Source organism: Pleurodeles waltl, chromosome 7 (genome assembly GCF_031143425.1).
Source record: "Pleurodeles waltl isolate 20211129_DDA chromosome 7, aPleWal1.hap1.20221129, whole genome shotgun sequence".
Lineage (NCBI taxonomy): Eukaryota > Metazoa > Chordata > Amphibia > Caudata > Salamandridae > Pleurodeles > Pleurodeles waltl.
The window spans coordinates 1,482,102,645-1,482,126,299 of NC_090446.1; positions in this window are offsets into that span (position 1 = coordinate 1,482,102,645).

Genomic DNA, 23,655 nt, shown 5'->3' on the forward strand with positions numbered 1-23,655 from the left:
CAGCAGCATGTGCAGTGTAGGTCCTCTCCTGTCGAAGGTCAGGTATCGAGTGATAGAACAGAGAGAAAATGACGGCGTCCATCATCATTAGCTCCTCTGATCCATAGGGTCTAATGTTAACCAATGCAGAATTGCGCCACGGTCTTCGGCCGCCTACAGCGACGGTGTACAACGCCAGCGCAGTTACCTCATATCCCCTTGTCCCACCTTACAGGTCAGGCAGCCGCCATTTCAGGGGCCCACATGGCTTTATTTTTGACTGCGTCACACATACCTAGGCCTTGCCGCAACACTATTACAGGCAAAATTTGATTTCTGAATATTTTCAGAGTAAGCTGTGTTTACGTACCTCAGAGTTGGTTGACTCTCTGCTCGCTGTTCTCCTACTTAGGCACTGTTCGCTGGGGCATGTGAGGAGATGGCGGCATCCTTTGGTGTACAGACCGCTGGTGGACCTGTCGACAATGGAGGAAAGACATGTGATCATCACCTACAGGCTTGATCGTGCCACAATCCAGGAACTGTGTGCCCAGTTGGAGCCAGACCTGATGTCAGCTATCCGCCATCCCACAGGACTCTCCCTCAAGTGCAGGTGCTGTCAGTACTCCATTTCCTAGCAAGTGGGTCTTTTCAACAGTGGCCATAGCATCAGGGATGTCCCAGCCTATGTTTTCCAACGTGTTGTCCAGAGTGTTGTCTGCCCTGCTGAAACACATGCGGAGCTACATCGTTTTCCCTCAGGTGGAGGATTTGCCTACAGTGAAAGGTGATTTCTATGCCCTGGGACATATCCCCAACATCATAGGTGCCATTGATGGGACACATGTGGCCTTGCCCCCCCCCCGCAGGAATGAACAGGTGTACAGAAACCAGAAGAGTTACCATTCCATGAATGTGCAGATGGTGTGTTTGGCAGACCAGTACATCTCCCGTGTTAATGCAAACTTTCCTGGCTCAGTGCATGACGCTTACATCCTGCGGAATAGCAGCATCCGTTATGTGATGTGGCTATTAGGTGAGCACATGGACCCAAATCAGTGGGAATAGTTATCTCGGTCTGTGGATGTCCCTATGAGTTAGTGTGTGTCTAACAGTTGTCCCTCGCCATTTGCAGGTGACTCTGGTTAACCCAACCTATCATGGTTATTGACCTCAGTGAGGAATCCCAGGACAAGGGCAGAGGAATGCTACAATGAGGCCCATGGGTGACCTAGGAGGATTATAGAGCGGACCTTCGGCCTCCTGAAGGCCAGGTTCTGGTGCCTCCATATGACAGGTGGTTCCCTATTCTACTCACCAAAGAAGGTATGCCAGATCATCGTGGCCTGCTGTATGCTTCACTACTTGTCTTTGCGATGACAGGTGCCTCTTCTGCAGGAGGATGGTCCAGATGAAGGTGTTGTGGTAGCTGTGGAGCCTGTGGAGAGTGAAGAAGAGGAAGCAGAAGAAGAGGACATCGACAACAGGAACACGGTGATCCTGCAATACTTCCAGTGAGACACAGGTAAGAAGACAAACCTGCCTGCTACATCTAATTTAAATCTACTACCTCTGTACTGTCTATAATTTTCACCCAGTGTATGGTCACTGAATTGTCACTTTCCCTTATGATTTCACAGATGTGGGTCCCACTGTGTGACATCTGCTTTGTTTCCTCATGGACTAGAGCTGTGTGACATAGGTATGTTGACATTACATTTGAAAGAGCATTTTAGCACTGTAATTGCTAATACACTATTTCGAAATCAAGGACAGACTCCAGATTGTTTTGTGCTGATTTAAGTGCTCAATATTGGAGGGGGTTGTAAAATGGTGAGGGTTGATGGTGGAGGAATGTCCATGGCAGGTTCCAGTCTATTAGTCTCACAGGTGCATTGTCCAAAGGGGCATAGAAAGTGGAGCTGGGGCAGTTTATGTATGGACAGGGTGACAAGGTGGGACAAATGGATGACAATCAGGGTGTTCTCATTTCTTGGCGGGGGTCTTGGCATCGTTCTCTGTCTTTGTCCTGGATCTCAGGGACCATTTGCGGGGTGGTTCTCCCTCTGCAGGGGGTGGGGTGCTGGTGTGGTGGTCCTGTGCCGGTGCCTCCTGTCCACTAGTGCCGGCGGAGGTGGTGGGCAGTTCATCGTCCAGGCTAGTGTCAGGGGCCCCTTGTTGTGCCACAGTGTCCCTCCTGGTGTTGATGAGTTCCTTCAGCACCCCACAATGATGCCCAGGGTGGAATTGATGGATTTGAGTTCCTCCCTGAAGCCCAAATACTGTTCCTCCTGAAGCCGCTGTGTCTCCTGAAACTTGGCCAGTACCGTTGCCATTGTCTCCTGGGAATGGTGGTAGGCTCCCATGATGTTGGAGAGGGCCTCGTGGAGAGTGGGTTCCCTGGGCCTGTCCTCCCCCTGTCACAGAAGAGCCCTACCAGTTCCCCTATGTTCCTGTGCCTCTGTCCCCTGAACCGTGAGCCCACTGCCACTGTCCCCAGGTCCCTGTTGTTGGGGTGGTGGGTTATCCTGGGCTCCCTGTAGTGGTGGACACACTGCTGATTGACATGTCCTGGGGACAGAGGTATGGGCCCGATGGGTGGGTGCTGTGCGGGTGTTTCCAGAGGGGGGAAGCCCTGAAGAGGCTTGTGCCAGTGTGAGGGGAACCGACTGTCCTGAGGTCCCAGATGGGCCAGGCTGGTCTAGATCCAGTTGGACAGAGCTGCTGTCATCACTGTGGGCCTCTTCTGTGGGTGGAGTGGACATGTCTGGACCCTCCTGTCCGGTGATGTTGGGTAGGGGTCTTGCAGGGGGTTAAAGGCATGATTATTGCATATGTGTGTGCCATGGTGTGCAATGGATGGGTGACTGTGTACCCCAGTGCTTGCATTCCTGTGTGGGACCTTGTGTGATGATGGTTTAGGGGGGTGTATGGGTATGTCCAGTGGCCATGCTTTGGTGATGGGTGTCCATGCTTTGGTGTTGCATGCAGGGCTTGGGTTTGGGACTGGGTGGGTTGTGATATTGGGACATGTGTGAGGAGTAGGAGTGATGGGGGTGAGGGCGAGGGTGGGGGTATGTGCTGGCATGCAGGTAGGGTTGGGCATATAGTAGTAAAGATTTGACTTACGAGAGTCTATTCCTCCAGCTACTCCTGCAAGGCCCTCAGGATGCAGAATAGCCAAGACCTGCTCCTCCCATGTTGTTAGTTGTGGGGGAGGAGGTGGGGGTCCGCCGCCAGTCCTCTGTACCGCGATGTGGTGTCTTGAGACCACGGAACGCACCTTCCCCGTAGGTCGTTCCACCTCTTCCTGATGTCATCCCTAGTTCTTAGATGCTGTCCCACTGCGTTGACCCTGTCCATGATTCTTCGCCATAGCTCCATCTTCCTAGCTATGGAGGTGTGCTGCACCTGTGATCTGAATAGCTGTGGCTCTACCCGGATGATTTCCTCCACCATGACCCTGAGCTCCTCCTCAGAGAACCTGGGGTGTCTTTGTGGTGCCATGGGGTGGTGTGGGTGATGTGTGAGGTGGTGTGTGTTGTGATGTGTGGTGTGATATTTAGTGGTGTGTTGTGTGAGGTGCGTGGATGTTAGGTGGGTGATGGTGTTGAGTGCCTGTGGATACTCGTTTGTAGATGGTGGTGTCTCTCTGTGGCCTTCTGTCGCAATAGTTGTTGTAGGGGTTTGTGGGTAATGTGGGTGGGTGTTTTATATTGTATTTGGTGTGTGGGAGTGGTGTGTGTATGTGTATCAGATGTGTGTATTTTTAATTGTCCAATGTGGATGTGTTTTGTAAATGTGTGTGTATCTTGAGCGCGGCGGTGTGTACCGCCAATGGAATACCGCGGTTGAAAGACTGCCGCGTGGATTCGTGGGTCGTGATAGTGTGGGTATATTCCTGTTGGCGTGACGGTGGAGGATTTCTTATCGCCAGTTTATCACTGACCTTTGGTGTGGCGGACTTGTGTGTGTCTAGATTTTGGCGGATTCCGGCCTTTGGGTTATAATGGCGTGGCGGAATTCCACTGCCGCGGCGGTGTGTTGGCGGTCTTCTGCACGGCGGAAAGCGGCTTTTACCGCCAATGTTGTAATGACTACCTTAATCTTCCCAGGTGAAGGGTAAAAAGGAGAAATATCTTTATATCTGCTCACTCCTTCCTCTTTGTATATGTGCTGTATTTTGCAGAACATATAGAAAGAGCAAAAAGCCTCAGGGGATTGTTTTTGTGCAGAAAAGGGCCCCTTCCTGCACAAAAACAATCCTCCTTACAACTCAGGCCAACTTGCACCACGGTACAAGGGTGTCTACATTGGCGCTGGGCAGCCAAAACAGTGCCAGCGGAGGGACAAAGGCTGGAATGTGCCGTATTCTTTCAAAATGGCGCATTTCTGCCCTTTCCCTGTCATGCATCGCAGCGAAGCAAGGTGACTCGCTGAGCTGCGCTGCGTGACTTTGCCATAAATATGGCCCTTTTTTTAAAAAATCTGCCGCAAAGAATTTGGCAACAAGGAGAAAAGTGGCAGTAAATCTGTTCTGCTTAACTAGTTGCAAAGCCTGAAATTTAAAATATCTCATGGGGTGAAGGCACCTGCTGCAGAGCTCTGTGTCTTTCTAGTCAATCTGAGTGAATAATAATGGTAAGATAACTGTGGAGGTTAATGCGTTTGCTTGAAAGATCTGTGTTTTGCCTAGGCCCAGTTTTGATTCAAAGTAGCATAGAAGGTTAAAATGTCTCCTTCAAAGCACATCATGTAGCATGCAGAAGACAGATTTTATTTTATGTAACTAGGTAAATGAGTTACTGCTTTAGGCACTGAGATTCTTACTTGCAGTGGCAGTGTAATCCTTCTGACATAGCACATTAAGCTATGAAGGATATCTGACTTCTACATATTGTAACTCCTACTGTTTTATGTAACACATCCTGTACATTGATATACAAATTTACATTATTCATTGTATATGTAATGTGTACATGTAATATAAAATTTATATAAAGTGCTCTGACACCCTGCATTTGGATAAGTAGCACTATAAAATAAAAAATAGTTGTATTTAAATTATTTCAACCCCTCGTCAGTGGTAGTAAGTGCTACATAAATGCAATTTATTTTGTGTAAATGCTGGGAAAACCAACACACCTGACATTCTTGCAGTGCATGCATATCTAGTGAACATGAACTGAAACAAAGTCAAAAGTATGCCTCTCTTAAGTACATGTGAAGTGCTAACACGGTGTGTATCTGCATCTAGGTGAGGCTACAGATCACCTCCTAGCCAGAAGACTCAACAAGAGGCCTGATGACCCCTCAGATTCGGCCTTTGTTATGGGCCCATCTGGAGTATGAAATGCGGAAGGCCCTCAAGTCTAGGCGCTGCTGAATGTGTACGGTGTTCAAAAATTACACCAGAACGGGTTCAGCATATTTTATGGTAGTGCCCATCTTCTTGGCAGGGTGGACGGCGTCCACCTGTACCCCCGACTTGTGCCCTGACCTTCTCTGTAAGGTTTGCTAGGAGTGGGGTAGAGTCAAGTAAACCCTAACAGTGCAGTATGAAAGAATGTCACTGAAGACCCCTGCTGACAGTGCTCTGCTTAGACTTGCACTTTTCAGCTGCATTGACGATGCTTGCTGACGTCAGCTAGAATGCTATCGCGAAAAACAATATCAGAGGCCGTGAAGTTATCTTCTTAAATCCAACAACGTCACCCCTGCTGCATCTTTACTTTCCATACCTTTCTAAACTCGGAGATCTCCTCTCCCAACCCCCAAACCCGCCAGGCTGCCAGGAGTGATATTTCAACGGGGCAAAACAAATTAATATTGATTTTCCCCCTCCTGCTGCTTAGAGCAACACTGGGAGGCGAGCACGCCTGCTTTCATGAAACGAAGCTGGAAAGTGCATCGAGCAGATCTGAAAAGTGGCGGAGAAGCCGTCTCATTTGTTCCCGTCTTTCCGAGCAGAATAGGGCAGGAGTAATTGATTCATCTGCCTCTGTCTATGGCCACGGAGCTCTGAAATTGAAAGCGAGAGGCCCGCCACGAGGGCCGGTTTCGGCTATGCTTAGCAAAATGGCGCCCCCCCCCCTCCAGCGCCCTGACTGCGCAGGATAAATCTTCTCCAAATCCGAGATGGCTGACTCCATGCCAAGTACAGGTGGCCCGGGGCCCGGCATTGCACAGCCGAGGTGGAAGAGTTCCTGGTGTAATGTTAGTCTAAGAAGGATGAGGTCTAAAGGGTTAATGGGACACTGAGGAGGATGAGATATGAGCAATTAATGAGTGGTCCAATGGGGAGCAGTTGCTGCCCGTGACTGGTAGCGTGAAGGGATGAGCTGTCAACTGTGGAGGTGACGAGGGAGGTTAACAACACCGTGTGGCAGAGGAGCGCTTCAAGGTTAATGGTAGTGGAAGGTGGAGGAGAGATGGAGGATAATGAAGGCGTAAGACGGATGAGCTGCGCTAAGACGTAAGCTCGCTGTTCTCGGTTCTGCGCCATCTTCCTCCTTTCTCCTTCGTGTTCAAGTGTTTGTAACATTTGGAATCGTCTGTCACCTGAAGCACCCACGTGAATGCTCCAAGAACAGACAGAAATGGGCAATACCTAGTAGAAAAAAATCCACCTTATATTACTGATGGAGTGGCCTTCCTGGTGAGTAAACAGTAGCCACCTGCTGCTGGCTGTGTCCACTGGACGTACGTGGGGTGCAGGCATCTCCTGGAACCCTAGGGATGTGTAAGGCAAAGTGTTGCTCTCAAGCCCAGCTAGAGGGTGGGCCAGGCCCTCCCAAGGAATACCAAGGCTCACCCTAGGCCATTCAGAACTGGAAAAACAAGCAGTCGTGGCTGATGACTGGGCAAAGTGGCGGGGAGGGGTGGAATTAAAGAAACATTAAAAAAAAAAAAAAAAGTACTTAAGCACACTGCCATGCTGCCACTCTCTATCCCAGTGCAGGAACAGGCTCCCAGTCTGCCGTGCGGCCAATCATGACGTTGCTCAATCAATCAATCAGGAATTTGTAAAGCGCTCTACTCACCTGTGAGGGTCTCAAGGCACTGAGCAGCGTTATGATTAGCTGGAGCGCCCTGGCTGGGTGCTCCAAGACAGACTAGGAGCCTGGGCCTGCTCTCTACAATGCCATGTTGGAGAGAGTCCTTGTGCGCATGTGTGTTTGTCCGTCCCGAGATGGCCGGCCAAACATACATGCACAATAAGGGGAGTGCTTTGTGCCCTCTCCTCAGTGCTTGTCACCTCCATGGCCCCGCCCTTTAAAAACAAAATGATAATAAACATTGTTTATCATTGTTTTATTTTAAAAGGTTTGCATCTGCTGCTGGCGGGAGGGAGGGTGGCGGGTGACGCTCCTCCTCCATAGCGGAGGAGCCGCCCCTGAAAACAAGCGTTTTTCAACCTGATGTTTCACAGGGGTGTGAAGCCCTCTGGCTCTGAATCATTATTTAATTCCCAATTCCAATGACTTGTCAGTTTCAAGCCTGGGGAATGATTTGACATCAGCAGGGATAGTAGCAGCTAAAATGTACAAATGAACAGCATGGACATCCTGAACACTTTCACTCGCGCCCCATCAAGAGGCTGCAGGCTCGCGTCACAAGGTACCTACGAGCAGAAAACAGTGATACGACACAAACGCTTTGCAAAGTATTTTACTTTTCCCAGAAACCAGAGTAAAAATGTGTATGCAATTAGGGTATAGATTTATTCAGGGTTTGTTCTATTTTCTTCCTGCTTTGAGGCTATTACTAACTTGCAGCATTACATGAAAACAAATTAAGGGAAAAAGTTAACAAAAGAAAAGTTTTATCTTGTAATTGCTTAAAGGAAAGAACATTCTATTTATCATTACAATAAATCATACCACATCCATATGTATGTGGATTGTTACAAATGATAGAATGAGTCTTTGTGCAGGGACCTTTGGGCAGGGCTACTGGAATTATGCAATTTAGCAGATGCAGCCTATGTCCGCATAGCTATAGTTTTGCTGCATAATCCATTACCTACTGCATAATCCGTAATTGTAAAAAAATGTTGTTTCTAGCTCATATGGTTCAAATGTTTCTAAAAATGCAGTGACATGTGTTGCCGCTGTACTAGGCTGGCCCTCTATGTAGTATGTACAACTAGGCACACTGTGCAGGGGGTCCAGGTAACCATACGTTGGTTTACAGGGGTAAACACTAGATCACCTGCTCTCATTTTTAGGCAGCTTTGTCGAGCAGTCATGCCAATCTTGGAGAAGTGCAAGGTATTTGTTGTACTCAGAGCATCAATCAAGCCAGTCACACTCTCAAAGGAATAATTTGAGACCAATTTATATAAAATACGTCAGATTTTTATATACATGTTAAGACCAAGATCACCAGAATTGGTTCAATACTTTTTGAGATACGGATTTTTGAAGTTTAATGAAAATTGTCTTTTTGTGCATAATTATGCACCATAGGAATCAATGGAGGATCACCTTTAAAAATATATATAAAATTGTACAGTTGTTTTTCCAGGTTTTCCTTTTGCAGGTTGGTCGAGGTTGTCAGTGGGCAGGCTGTGGCAGCTAAAGAAGGTCGAGCAGCTCCCGGTTCCAGTGGAAGCAGCGGGAAAATGTTTCTGGAGATGGTGCAGGGCCACTTCGAGGAACCACTTGGAAAAGCATTGCACAGGTAAGTTTAAACCTGAATCTTGGGGGTCCCCTAGGAGTCTCAAGGTTGCATGAGGTGGGGGATCCTTAGAGCACAGCAGGTTCTTTGGTGTAGGGCACAGGGCAGCTGGGTGCAGAGTGAATCGTTGAGCCAGGAGCTGTGCGCAAGGATGCCCTTAGGAGCAGGAGGTAAGTTGGTTCAAGGGTTGTTGCAGGACAACGGGGGCACTCTGGTGGGAGGTCTATGGTGTTCCTGAAGTCCCTTGACTGATGCTTCCTTCTGGCATTTTGCAGCCATAGGCGGGCTGTTCTTCTTGGTATCCAACATTGGCTGACCAATAGCCAGGGTATTGGCACAGTTTGGCCGCTAGAAGGTGCAGTGCTACCGAACTTGGCCCACTGGCAGGGTTTGTCCTCACAGTTGTCGGGTTCAGTTTGGTCAAGCTGCAGCATCTAGTTCAGGAGTTAGCGGCTGGTCAGTAAAGTGACACTCACTGGCTTGCTGGTTTCTTGAAGTTTTAGAGTGGTACCTGCACTCTGGAGAGAGTTCTCTGGCAATTGGCAAAGTAAAAGGTCCTCTGGGGCATTTGTAGAGTTGTCCAGGTGTCCAGCAGCTACTCATTGGCGATTGTTGGGTCCTGGATCCAGCAGGCAGGGTTTGAAGCATGTTCTTTGGCGCAGAAGGTCCACAGTTCTCGTGCTCCAGATATTCTTGGTGCTGGTCTTCTTTTGTCCATCCAATCTGATCTCTTGGTCTTGGAATGCCCACCAAATACTGTATTTAGTGGATGTTTTAGGGGGAACCTGGTAGTGACCCATGAGTGATCTACCTTAGGGTGGCTACACCCACTAAGTGACCACTTCCTGTCAGGAGGGGTCACGTTTCTGTACCTGATTGGCTATTTTCCTTCCATCTCAGGTATAGGAAAATGAAATGGAGTATTCACCTCACAGGCAACACCTTAGGGGTGGTGCATGCCACGTGGGGCCACTCCTCCTACCCTTTGTTTGAATTTCCCGCTGTTGCTCCAGCAAATAATTGGGGGTTGGCAATGGAGGTTGCTATCTGGTGCTAGCAGCAGGCCTGGGGAGTGAGTTTCAAAGGCAGTAAGCCCTTTGAAACTCGCTGCCAGGGCATTGCACATTCCTGGAGGGGAGGGGCTGTATTGACACCTCCACACAGAAATGGCATTGTTCTGCAACCCAGAAAGAAGACCTCTCACCCCAAGGTTGCAGATTGGATGTCTGGCGGTGACAGCCTAGTTAGAAACAGTCACAACCATGCCAGCGTAGTTAGCTTTTGCAGATGGCACCTCTAAGATTACCCATGGGTACATTTTATAATAAATCCATTACAGTACCACTGTGGATTTAACATTCTCAGTTGGTTGATACCAAACAACCCAGGGTTCAAAGTGGCCATCATGTTGCTGTGAAACTCGTACTGACCAGTGCCCAGCACATGCATTTTAAAATGGCTGCTCTGTTCACTCACTATGTCCCAGGTTTGGCAAGGACACAGTGTGGGCATATTGCTCATGCAGCCATACCCTCACCTACAGTATAGTGCACCCTGCCTTAGGGCTGGAAGGTCTGCCAGAGGGGTGACTTACCTATATTGCATGCAGTGTGTGGAGGGGGCACACAGGCATTGTGCCATGTCGAGTTTTTATTTTAGGTTTGCATCTGGGCACCCATCCTGCAATGGCAGTGCTGGGTGCACCTGGATGCAGGACCCTAGAGGGTGGCACAATCAGTGCTGCTGCCTTCAAGGCCTACCTTTGGTAGCTCCTCCCCTGGGCACCTAAGTACCATTTACTAGGGGCTTATGGTGACAGCCAAAATTGTTTCCAATTGTGCCAATTTATCACAACTGTTTAGGGAAAGAGCTCTGGCCAAGGGAACCTGGTTAGCAGGGGCCCTGTGCACTAACAACCTCTAGGCTACATCATACACCAGGCAAACCGTGGGGGCTAACCATGTCAAAAAGAGGCCTTTTTTCACAACCGCGCAGTTGAAGGTCCTTTTTCAAAGTTTGACTGGTCACCTTTCTGTTGCTTATTGCTATATTTAGTTGTTAAACCGGTACCAATGAGGTGCATTCTATGTCCGGACAATAATAACAAATGTAAATGTGCCAAAATAATTACATAATACTATCACAAAATGTGCCACATCACGCTGCAAAATTATCCTTTTTGCCACATAATTTAGTCAGCCCTTCCGCATAGCTTCAGACATAAGGCAAAAATAGGAACATAAGGAGCAAAATCTAACCAGTACTGAAATATAGTTGAGGTACTTTTAAAAAGAAAAGGCATTACAAAACTATAATAATATATCAGTTATTTGTAAACCATACAGTAATTTGTACAGTATTAATACTGAATAACATTCAGAAAGCATTTTTTAGAGCACTATTATGTTTTTAAAACACCTTATCTGATGTATTTCAGTACATTTGGCATATGAGTTTTAAGGTTCATAGTGTGCACCCACTGTGGGCTTAACTCGTGCTGAACTCTTCATATTAAATGAGTGGCCAAGCAGAGCTACGTAGTGCACAGTATAGCATTGTCTAGTATGACCATCAATACTGTCTATAATTGCTTAGTACAGCGTACAGCAAAATTGTTTCTTGAATTAATAAAGCTTCTTTAATAGTCTGTTCACTTGGTCCATGCTAAGCAGCATTTACACACTTGCAACCCAAATACAAGTTACAAAACACCCAAACAACTAAATATTAAGTTTGTGATTGGATTGCCAGAAGTGTGACCACTAGAGGTAAGGCTAAAAGAATCAACAACTCAGCCATAAAGACTTGGACAGCTGGAAGAAAGACTGGCCCAATTGAAAATGGATTATGGAAGGAAGCATTTAACTACCCCTCACGGAGTTATCAGCAAGATCCGGTTTTCCTAGCTCCAAATTAACATCTTCCAGAGTGCACCGCACAAGGTTTCAGCTGTGCAGATTTGGTAAAACTAATAACGAAATGTGTCCATGATTTAGACGTTGCTTTCCACACACTGAGGAGTTGCCTGATTATAGAGAAATACTGGGAGTAAGTTGATAAGAAGCTGGGTTTCCACTAGCAAAGGGAGCTATGGTACAATGATGGGGCAGCCCACCACCACCACCACCACCAGCCATTGAGGAATGCAGCTCACAATATGGGCTGGTGTATGACAGCAGATATGGTGGTATATAAAGGTAGGAGATGTCCACAGAAGTTTGAAAATATTCTTGGGGGTATGGTAGGAATATAATGGACTTGACTAAGTTGGAAGACCTATGTATATATATCTTAATATATATATGTATATACAAACATAAAATTGGCACCACAATCCCAGGCCCCCAGTGGGGGTGGCACGGAATGGCGGGCGTGGCTGCCGACACCAGACACAAACACTAGCTGCAAAGAGGCAAAACATGCTCTCAGGAAAAGACTTAAACCATTTATTGCATCATTGAACAACCCCTGCTACATATATATATATACATATATATATATATATATATATAAACTTCGATGCTTTCAATGCCCTGTGTGGCAGCAGGAAAGTATCTGTTGCTGCACATGGCTGGGAGCATGCTTCAGTCTGAAAGTTCTGCATCTTCATGTTAAAGTTCTGACAACGTCCCTGCCCTTTACCAAAGTAGCTCTTTAGATAGTGGTTATTGTGTTAAAAATGTCAAAAGATGTAACAGATGCAGCACCTAAAATATCAAATCCCTGAAATACTTACTGGTACCCTTTCATCTTCATGGCCCACCCATGCTTCATTATGGCCCACCCAGAGAACAAATCCTGGAGCAGGACCTGGTTGCCTTTGTGTAAAGTCTCTATGTGCCTTTGGTGCCTGTTTCCTGAAGGAAAGTTTGCCTGCCCTCCATGTGTGGTTGCGACGGTCCTGTGGTTCCTTCTGGCATGGTCCTCTTCTCCAGGAAGGGTTTCTTCTCTTACCTGAGCACTGCATCCTTTCACACCATTCTGCCTCTGGAACAGGATGCATGTTATGCAACAGTCTAGGCCTAGGACTGAATTATTATCTAAAAACAGTGCTGGCATGAACAACTAATAGAAATGTACAAAAATCCAGATTTATTATCGGTTGGCTTCAGTCATCTAACTGAAACCCAAGACTACCAAGAAAATTCCTCATAGAAGCAACATCTTGCCCATCTCCCTCCAAAACTAAATTATGATATTGGACCCCATGGTCCAAAAGTGTTATTAATCAGTTTGCCTCACCTTACAATGAGGGACCTGTGCTGGTGCTCCAGGAGGTGGAATAGTATGTGGTTTACCTCCCTCTCTGAGGGGCAGAGGCTTGGACAAAGTCTTGCCCTAAGGACATCCTGCCTGGGGCCTGACTGATGAAGAGCTCACTACAGAGACTGAAGCATCCAGAACATGAGGATCCAGTCAGGTACCAAGGAATGTCATCAAGTTCTTTTCCAGGAACCAAGTGCACTGCCTAGACAAGGGACAAGTGATGCTGCAGGAACATACCCTGAAGCACAGAAAAGATCTTGAATGATGATAAAGTGTGGGTAAATGAGCATTTAATTAACAACAATGGCAGGCCAGCGTGTTCACACTGCACCACTGCAAGAACATTTTATCCTCTTCCTGGTGCCACACCTTCACCTGCCCACGTTTATCTGCTAATTGAGTCCTGTGACTAGACCACATTTCTTGTGGGCATTGAGAACCACCCAGGGAACATGAGGCTCCCTAAAGCTTGTGAGTGAGGGCCGAACACTATTACTCCCAGCAAACCCTGAACATAGTGTTTCCTGGCCCCTTTCTAAAACTGAAAGTTCCTTAGCTCCTGGATCCTTAAACAAAACCCAGCAAGAGTCGTAAACCTTTGGAGACAGACTAGTGAAAACATTATTTGCATAAAATATAATATGAATCAGCCTCGTCGCCCCCCGCCAGCAGCAGCAGCTGCAAACCTTTTTCTACAGAACGATAATAAGGTGTGTTTATTAACATTTTATAGTAAAAGAGGGTGGGCCGTGCACTATCACTGGGACGGACGGGCACTCCCCTCAGTGCACATGTATGTTTGACCGGCCGTCTCAGGCCAGCCAAAAACACAGGCGCACTGGGCTCTCCCCAACCCAGCACTGTGTTGTTGGGTTGGAAAGAGAAGGCAGATACTTTCACTCTGCCTCATAGCACCCTGGTTGGGCACTCCGGCCAATTTGAACGCTGCTGTCATGCTGCCAGCAGCATGCCAATTTGAACGCTGCTGTCATGCTGCCAGCAGCATGACAACAGCGTTCAGTTTGGCCGCAGGGCATGCTGGGAGCCTGTGCCTGCTGCAGCAGAGGAGCGGCGCGGTCGTGGCAAGAAAGGTAAGTGTTTTTATTTATTTATTTATTTTTGTTTTTTTAATTAATCTCGCCCCCGCATGCACTGCGCCGCCCCCATGCAATGCCCCGCCCCTTTAAAGCACCACTCGACGCTCCTGATATGAACAATGGGAGCTCAGCAAAGTGAGGATATCCGGCTTCCAGGACATTTTGAATTCAGTTATTGAAGACAATACAATAAAGAAATTTGATCATGGATTAATTCAGGTGAACTTTGCAATTATTGATTTTTTTGTGGATATCTTTTCTAATAAATGACAACTGAATAAATGTTTTTCAAAGTGGAGTGCTACCAATCCACAATTTAAATCATTATTTGATTGAGACTGATGGTCATGAGTTATAAGAATTTGAGTTTCCATGGTAGAATTTACTGTCAACATCCACCCTGCTGCAACCTTACACCAAACGGCTATGAAATATTTTGAGCAAGGCCTAAAAAAACATTTGGGCCAAACAAAATGGACAAATCTGAGTGCTCGAGAAAAGGGGAGCAATAAGAGGAGAACTGTCTGCTCTTTTTAGAGTTCCCCACATGCTCGTGAGGATATCTATGCTGTGAAGGGAACTGTGAAGGGAACTGATACATCAGGGAGGCTCCCTTTACAGCTCTGAAGGATTGGCAAGCCAAGGTTTCGTTCAGAAAAGTAAATGGTGAGATGTTCATGGAGTTTTCTTACTCCCTGTGGCGGCCATTTTGTATTTTCCCAGCCAGTATCTGCCATGCCCACCTCACACGCATGCCCATCAAGAAGTGCACTGACTTTCCATAGCCTCTAATGTAATTCGTGCATCCACCAATAGACTGCTCAGCAGTGATGCCTGTGCAAGCATGGGTGCAGGGGCAAATTAGTTCCCTCATGTGCACAGACCCACACCCCTATCCGGATGAGAGAACAACTCCCTGGCATCACACAGATGCATAAGAAGAAATTACATTACCAACCATAGTCTCGTTACTTCCACTGCACCAGAATGTGGAGAAAATGTCTGATGTATTGCTAGAAGGGTAACCCTGTAGGAAGGAAAGATTTTGGAGGGCAACTTTTTAAGCTAATAGTTTTTAATGAGAAGAAAACACCTAATGCTATTTGCAGCATAAGCTGAGAGAGGATAACACTACAATAGTGTGGTGGTGGAGGGGTTGTGGTACATACATTGTTTTGTAAAATGAAGAGGTTTTATAAGTTTGAAGTTACTGTGTAGTAGGCTGTTTATGGCAAGGTAAGTGTTTTGTGGACTAATGCTCTTGATGTTAACAGACGTGAGTTGGTTAAGTTGTTTCAAATTAAGAGCAGTTTTAGGTGCATGTGTGACAGCTAATGGATAATTGTTGGACAGGTCATATCTCAGGGAGATTACTGAGTCCGGTGCTAAAGTTCCTATTTACCACAAATGGGAAGAGAGGAGTAAATTGATGACTTGTTCCTTAGGAAGTCTATTGGAGGTCTTGTTAATTTGTATTATCAAGAAAGCTCTTCTGTCCTTCGGCTTGTGATTTAATCCCTAGTTGCCAATAATAATTACTTCACTTTTTTCTCCAAATTAAAAACATTTAGCCTCTAAGGATGCCACATGGATTTATCGCTTATACGGGTAGTAAACTGGTCATCTGTGCCGTAAAGCCCATAGCATTTTATGTGAACTATCTCTGCCCAGACTGCCAGATAAAAAAGGAAAAGTGGACTGTTTTTCACTGAGTAGAAGAGGCTGTGGGGTGTGCCCCCTTGGGAAGATGGATGTATTGCTGGCTGCAAAGAGACAATCTTTCTTCTGAATGTAACTATGTTTCTGGTAAAAAGGTTATGAAAACCCATTGCTGGAAGAGGCGAGTGTGCGTTAAAGAAGAAGAGCAAATGGGAATGATGCTTTTCTTGTCAACATTAAGTAGTTCCTTTGTGTAGATTGAAGCAGAGTTCATTAGGTCTTGAAAGGAAGAGGTTTGTTTTCGCCTTATAAACATGTATTTGTAGGGGTGTGCAGGGAGCTCCGCTCCTCTGGCGGAGCTAACTGAGTTTTTGGAACTCAAGCACAAAGTTATCCAAAAATCTAGACAGTCTGCACTTGCCCTATTCCGCCCATAACTGGGCTGCAGAGGCCAGAGGGACGAGGAGGAGAGGAGGACCCCCTGGAAGACCCAGGTAAGTCCTCATCTCTTTCTTTTGTTGTCATTGTTTGTGCACACTGGTGCACAAACAAGGAGTGAAACGGCAGCTTTTCCTGCGTACGGCCCTGGCCTGAATTCAGGCCATGGCAGTAGGCAGGGAAAGCTGCTGTTTCAGGCCTCTCGAGCACCATAACAGGCCGGGCAGGTTTCACTGCTTACAGCCCTGGCCTGAATTCATGGCAGTAGGAAGTTAAAGAAAGCTGTAGTTTCAGGTCTCCTGTGCACCAGTCTGCCCTGTGTGTACTGCACACAGGACAGGCGGGTACACAAGAGGCCTGAAACAGCAGCTTTCACTGCCTACAGCCCTCCTGAATGTGCCCGATCTCAGAACTACCAAGCAGGGTCGGGCCTGCTGAATGTGTCTGATCTCGAAAGCGTTAAGCAGGGTCGGGCACATTCAGGACTCTCAGGGTCATGCAACTCTACCACTGCAGAATTCCATAGTGTTTTTTTCAACTCTGCGGAATTCCGTGGAGTCGTACTTCGTGAACTCCGCCCAGGCCTATGTGTTTGTTGAGATCTGGTCTATCTCGCTTTAGAGAAGGGAAGGTAACCTGTGTTTCCTGCAGCTGCAGAGGAGGTCAGGTGACCTGTTTCCTACTTTTTTAGAGGCAGCAGGTGATCTCTGGTTGCTGTAGTTTTTCAAGGTGATGGACAGCATCACCTTGCACATTTCCTAATCTAGGCAGATTTAAAAGAATGATTTCTAGAGCCTTTCTTTAACAAAGCTTGCTTACAACAGGGCATATTGTAGCAGACCCAGTGCCTGCACCTTTCACTGAGTACTTGGGGGATATCTGGAAGCAGACAGGATCTTCAAAGCCCAGGTCCACATTCATTTACTGCCGCTTTATAAGGACAGTAAAATCCAGTCAGACAAAATATAGTTCACTGTGTTTTTAGCAGCTGAATAAATGCTGCTTTAGGCTAGATCTTTCCACTCTGGTGAAAAGCGACAGCTATAAGAATATTTTTGTTTTAGTGAAAACAGATACCTTGTGTTTCAAGGTCAATGAGCTACATATGTGTTTCATTCTGTTTTTATCCAGCTGTTCCTATTTATGTCAGGAATTGTCACCATTTGCAGGCAGTATTTTGTTCTGTAATGAGGATTGTTTGGCAGTAATGCCTAACGAGCCAGTCATTTGTGGAAATAATTTTAGCACCGGGGTTGACTGAGTAGGATGGCATTTGCTTGTTTAGCAGTATGCTTTCTTTCTGTGGTAGGCGGTGTATCCCCACCAAGAGTCATTAATAGTCCCGGCTTTTCTGCAGCATTTGTGGGGCTCAGGTCACCAATGTGATGGGGGCCCTTCTCTAGTTTTATGCAGACACCTGGTGAAGGTTAAGGCTACCTTTAATATTAGCAATATATCAGTGGTGTAACAAAACTTGAGGGGTCCCCCCCTGCAAAGTACTTTGAGGGGGCCCCATCCCTCCTAGATCCAGTTAGGGGCCTGACACCCATGCACAGCATACAGTGCTGAGGGGACCCCTGGAGCTCGCCCCCCCTCGAACTGTGGAGCCCGCGGGGGCCTTTGTTACACCACTGCAATGTATTACAATTTAAAACTCGATTTATCAGTCGCAGCGCAGAGTCCTGAAAAGAGATCAGCCTAGGGCAAACAGCCCAGGCAGGCTCCCCCGCCCCCCTTGTGTTGCAGTGTATTATTGTTGAAATTCTTTTCACTTTTTCTGTAGCGAAGGGGGAATTTTATGTTTACATCTCTACTTTCTGCCTGTTTCCATTCAGTGGGAGGACATCATACAAAGGACCTTGGGAAGTGTAGTCCCAGGAAAAGTCCACATTTACTTCCAGGGAGTAGGACAGTGACACCTTCAGAAACAACCAAAAGCTGAACTCTATCACCTCTCGCTTCTATCACTTTGGCTGCAAGTATCCGCTTACTTGGGGATCAGCAATTCTTTTATACGGTAAATTCACAACGGAAGTCAACATAGTTCATTTTTAGCAGAAAGGAGCCAATACCTTGACACTCCACCCTTCCATTAGGGGAAGGTGGTTTCCAGAGCCTCTCTCAGACACGGCAAAGCACATTCTTACCTCCATCTTGCAGGAGAACAAGGATGCAGATGGGGAAGCGGTGATGGAGGATTTCAGGAAAGTAGCTTTAGACAGCTGATTGGATCTTTTTACATAGAGGACATGCTCAGAGAGAGCTGAGGTCAGAGTGTTGGTGGGCAACAGTGGTTCTTTCGCAGATGGTCTGACAGCACATGGTGGCACATCAAGGGCTCTCTCCCACATGTACCTCACACCCTATTAGTAGAGGAATTTTGATGCCAACAGTAGATTTAGCAAAGCGCCCCCAAACCACCCTCCATTGACTCAATGAAGGGGGATAAGGCTTCTTCTGAGTCGAATTTCCCAGACACATAGTTATTTGCTTAATCTTTTGGAACACTCCATTCACTGTTGACAAAGTTATGTGTAACATTATGCACCAGTATTGCGATTGATGTACACCAGTGATGCCGGTTATTCACTTGGGGTTATGCTGTGCACCTGTCCCTTCTTTTTTGGGCTTTGTGCCTATCAAATGTATGTTTTGTACTATGTATTGTGTACTGAAGCACCCCAGTAATTGTCACATAGCTTATATTTCATAAACAATCCCTAATATAGAAACACAGGTGTTAGGCCTCTATCCATCTTTTCAAAATGGATATCTCCCTGTTAGACCTGGCAGCTTTTTGGCGTGTCTCCCCTGTCTTTTTGCCTCTGACCTCCTGGTTTTGGACTCTGTTTTTGCTGGTTTATTGTCTCTGCACACTTTACCACTTCTAATCAGTGCTAAAGTGCAAGTGCTCCCCATATATAATTTGTACTGTGGATTGGTTTATCCATAATTGGCATATTTGATTTACTGATACGTCCCTAGTAAAGTGCCCTAGAGGTGTCCAGGGTCTGTGAATCAAATGCTACCAATGGGCCTGCAGCACTGGTTGTGCCACCCACATTAGTAGCCCTGTAAACATGTCTCAGATCTGCCACTGCAGTGTCTGTGTGTGCAGTTTTAAACTGCCAATTTGGCTTGGCAAGTGTACCCACTTGCCAGGCCTAAACCTTCCTTTTTACTACATGTCAGGTACCCTTAAGGTAGGCCATAGGTAGCCCCAGGGGCAGGGTGCAGTGAATGTTTAAGGTAGGACATATACTAGTGTGTTTTATATGTCCTAACAGTGAAATACTGCCAAATTCATTTTTCACTGTGCAAGGCCTATCCCTCTCATAGGTTAACATGGGGGCTGCCTTTAAATATCCTTAAAGCGCAGATTCCCTTTGAGAGCAAATAAGAATGTGGATTGTCTGTCTGGGTCAGTTTGACAGTTGGGCTGTTTTGCACCTCTCTAGACAGTGACACAAAAGGGGGTGGGGTGTACCTGCATATCCTGATGAGCCACCTGAGCTAGAGGGGAGGGAGGAGTGGTTGTTCACACCTGAAAGGACTGTGTCTGCCCTCACACAATGCAGTCTCTGACCCCCTGGTGTGCATCTGGGGCCTGGCCTGGACAAGGAAGGTTCTTGCAAACACTTGAGACTTTGCTTTGAAGTTTGCCAACTTCAAAGGCAGAACAGGGTATAAGAAGAAGACCCAAAACCCCAGACTTTTAGAATCTTTCTGGAATCAAGAGGAACCTCTGTCAAGGAGAAGAGCTGAAGAGCTGGAGAAGGAGTACTGTCCCTTTGCTGTGTTGCTTTGCTCCGACTGGCCTGCAGTTTCTACTTCTGACTTAAAAGAGTGCAAACGGTGAACTTTGCTGTGTGTCCTGCTTGAGAAAGTTCTCCAAGGGCTTGGAGTAGAGCTTGCCTCCTATTGGAAGTCTCAGGGACACCAAAGACTTTAGTTTCCTCGACCTGCAGCACTGGTAACTGTGTGTTTTGTGCTGTTCAAGAGGAAAAAACACTGTGATGCTGCCAAAAATGCAGCTGGCCTGCACGTGACTTGCTGATGCCACATGGAGTCGCATTGCTCCGCTTCGCATCGCAACCCTGGTCTCACTGATGCCGTCATCGGACGACTTCACTGAGCTGCTGCTCGCACCGCGACCTGTGGGCCCCACACTCCGGCATCGCCTGCTCACACTGCAGCCTTGGCATCCCCGATGCCACCGCTCCTGCTGACATCGCCGCTGCTGCCTGCGCCGTGGCCTGTGGACACCGCTCGGGAGGTGCACGAAGCACCATCCCATCCCGCACTGCAGCCCGGGTCAACCAACGCCAGCGTCATCGACTCCAGTGTCATCACCAGGCATCCTGCTGCACTGTGGCCTGTGAACATGACTCGTGAGGGTCACGAAGCACCGTCCCGTCCTGCACCGCTGGCTTGGGCCTACCGACGACAGCGCTTTAGCAACGATGACGACGCTACCTGCACCGTGACCTGGTGACACCGCACGTCGCACCGCCCTGCTTCGCACCGCAGCCTGGTCTCACTGATGCTGCTGGATGCCGTCACCGAGCCGCATACCTGCTCTGTGACTTGTGGGCCCAGACGCCATCAACGCCGGTGCACCTGACTTCATCAGCCCAGAGTTCGATCCGCAACGCATGTGACTTCAAGGGCCTGATGACTCCTGCACCGCCACCGGAACTGATACCGCAACGTCAGCGATGCCACTCTCCGGAGCTCACCATGAGGATCCTGATTCCCCTCAAATCCAAGGTACTGTTTGCGGGTCTTCCCGACACCGTAGCTGGCCCATGATGCCACGGCCTACCTGAACTGTTGGTTTTGTTGCTCACTATGCCGTGATAGCACCAGGTGGAGCTACTGACTTCAAGGAACTGTACTTTTGAGTAAATCTTGCAGAAATCATATTTTTATTACTGTATGTTAAATGTTTGTCGTATTTGGTTTTGTTTTATATAGAGAAATATTTGCTATTTTTCTAAAATTGGTGTGGTGTCCTCTTGTAGTGTTTTCACTTATTACTGTGTGTTATGTGCAAATGCTTTACACATTGCTTCTGAGATAAGCCTGACTGCTCGTGCCAAGCTACCAAGGCGGTGAGCAGGGGTTATCTGAGCAGGTATCTCCCTTATCCTGACTAGAGTGAGGGTCCCTACTTGGACAGGGTGCAAACCGACTGCCAACTAGAGACCCCCATTTCTAACACTCCCCACTGCATATTCACTCATCATTATTTCTGCAGCACCCCATCAAGCATAGCTTTGTGTATTTCCATTGGTGTTGTTCTCGCTGTTCTAGAGAAAACCTTTCCAGCACAAGCTTAGTAATGTTGAAACCACCCAAGGTCTTTTCCACTAGCTCACTGTAGTTTAATTAATCGGAGTAGTTCACTGTTTGGTAACTACTTTGTCCTGTCTTGTCCTGTCATCTCCAGATGACATTAGCATAGAGGTACTGGATCAATATTCATGAAGTGGGATAGTGTTGAGATGGTAAGGCAATGTGACATTTAATAAAACTGTGCTGAGACTGTAACTCTTTTGTTCACATCATGTTGAATCTGCAGTTTTAATTATATTCAATAAAAAGATTCCCTATGTAAACCCTAGAGTTTGGGGGTGAGGCAGAGAAATTTACTAAGACTTTCTGATGCTGCTAGGGATGCTGTCGATTTCTTATTGGTTTTGCTGCTCATTGAGACCTAGAATAATTTTGTATTTTTATTTTATTATTGAGAGTCTTAATAGAAATGACCTATGCATTTGTTCAGTACAATTTCTGTACTGTATCGTTGGAGTTTAGATTTCTCAGTTTTTCATTCCACTCTATAATTCACTTATTGAGTATGTTGTATAAAATTCACTGTATTGTTCATATACTTTCTGGTGTCTTTTCTCGGGAGTCCTTGCCTTGTGAAATTGAGGTTTAACACTTTAACGGACCCATCCACTCATGAGTCTTATTGAGGTACCATTTTGGGGTTCAAGAATTAAGGGATTCCCCACACCCACAATAGTAAAGAGTTCACCATTTTTCCTGCATGGAACAGTGCTGTGTGCTTTCATTGGAGCTGCCAGGATAGTACGTCTATTTCCATGTGATATGTGGCTGAATTCTTGCTGACATTCAAAGTGGTAGAAAAACAGCTGTCTAATCGATAGAAGGCCAGCTATTAGCTGACTAGTCTTAAAAAAAGACACATTTTATTGCAAGTGTGTAGAACCCAAAGTACGCATCCATTTTGAGCCTAATTGATGAACAGGAAGATTCAATGCTATTTTTTCCACAAAGCAATGGAGAGATTGGACCAATAGAGCTGTCCGTTTTTCCACCAATCCAGTGACACCATAGATGACAAGGCAGGACAAGCAAGACACCAAAGTGCTCTTTTCTTGATACTGTAACTAGGACCTTAGCTCACAGTTCTAGGATCTGGTGTGTTGCTGCATTTTTGGCTTATCAATTCTTGGCCAGTTAGTTCTCTTAATCTTCACCCCTCTAAGAAGTCAAACTTTCCAGCAGGAGGCAAATGCAATGCTGTGGTTGTATTATATGCTGAGCTCACAGGTTAGTCAAGGTCTCAATAGCCATCAAGGCATAGGAGTGCACAACATTGTGCTGATGGTTGGTGGTGCATGATCGGCTAGCTAGCGCTTCAGGGTTTACGTTTGGCATACAGTCACTCTTTTGTGAAGTAAGCCACTGCATGTGCATAGTAGATAATGTTGCAAATAAGCATTGGTGGTGAGACACGTCGACCCAATAGAATGGTTGTTTTTTTTCTTTCTCTGTTGTGTGATTATTATGGCAGCACCTAGGTTCTAAATTTCAGTTATTATCAACCTTTGCTAAACATATTCGGTTGTCAGGTTAGTGTGAATTTGTGTGATTTGTGCAATTTCAGTAGTGCATTTCATTTGTGAAGCACAGCACGAGGCAAGTATTCTGATACATCTCCCATTTCTAGGAGGATCTGTTTCACAAAAGCATAAAGGAATTTATTGTTTGATTCAGTTGAGGTGTCTTCACAGACAGGCTTTGTTCAAATCAAAATCCTTAGTGTTTGCATAGCTAGTGGTGACCTCAGCTCCATGTGGCATCCATTGTTCAAGGGGGGATGCCTTTGTGTGTAGGGATTCATCTGCTCGGGTAGCTCAGTTAGGGTCAGAAGCAGTAGCTGACTGTCATGATCAATGACCTGTACCTACCTGTGTATGCCAGCTATGCACAGAGATGCATCCTCTGAGCTTCAATGGTGTTCAAGTTTTCTCCTGCAGAATATGTCGGGGCACACCCAGAGAGTAGTTGCTGCTTGATGTGAGCTGTGTCGCTACAGTGCCTGCACTGTGGAAAGCAAACAAGTGGAATCAAGACAGGCATTCCTCACTCACGTGACGCTCTTCAGACCTGCAATGCTGTTGGGTGTCTTAGATCCAACGAGTATCAGTTCCTTGTGGTTCAGAGCATTCCTTGCCATGCAATTGCCATACTTAGCACCTTCAGCCAGAAGTTTGCT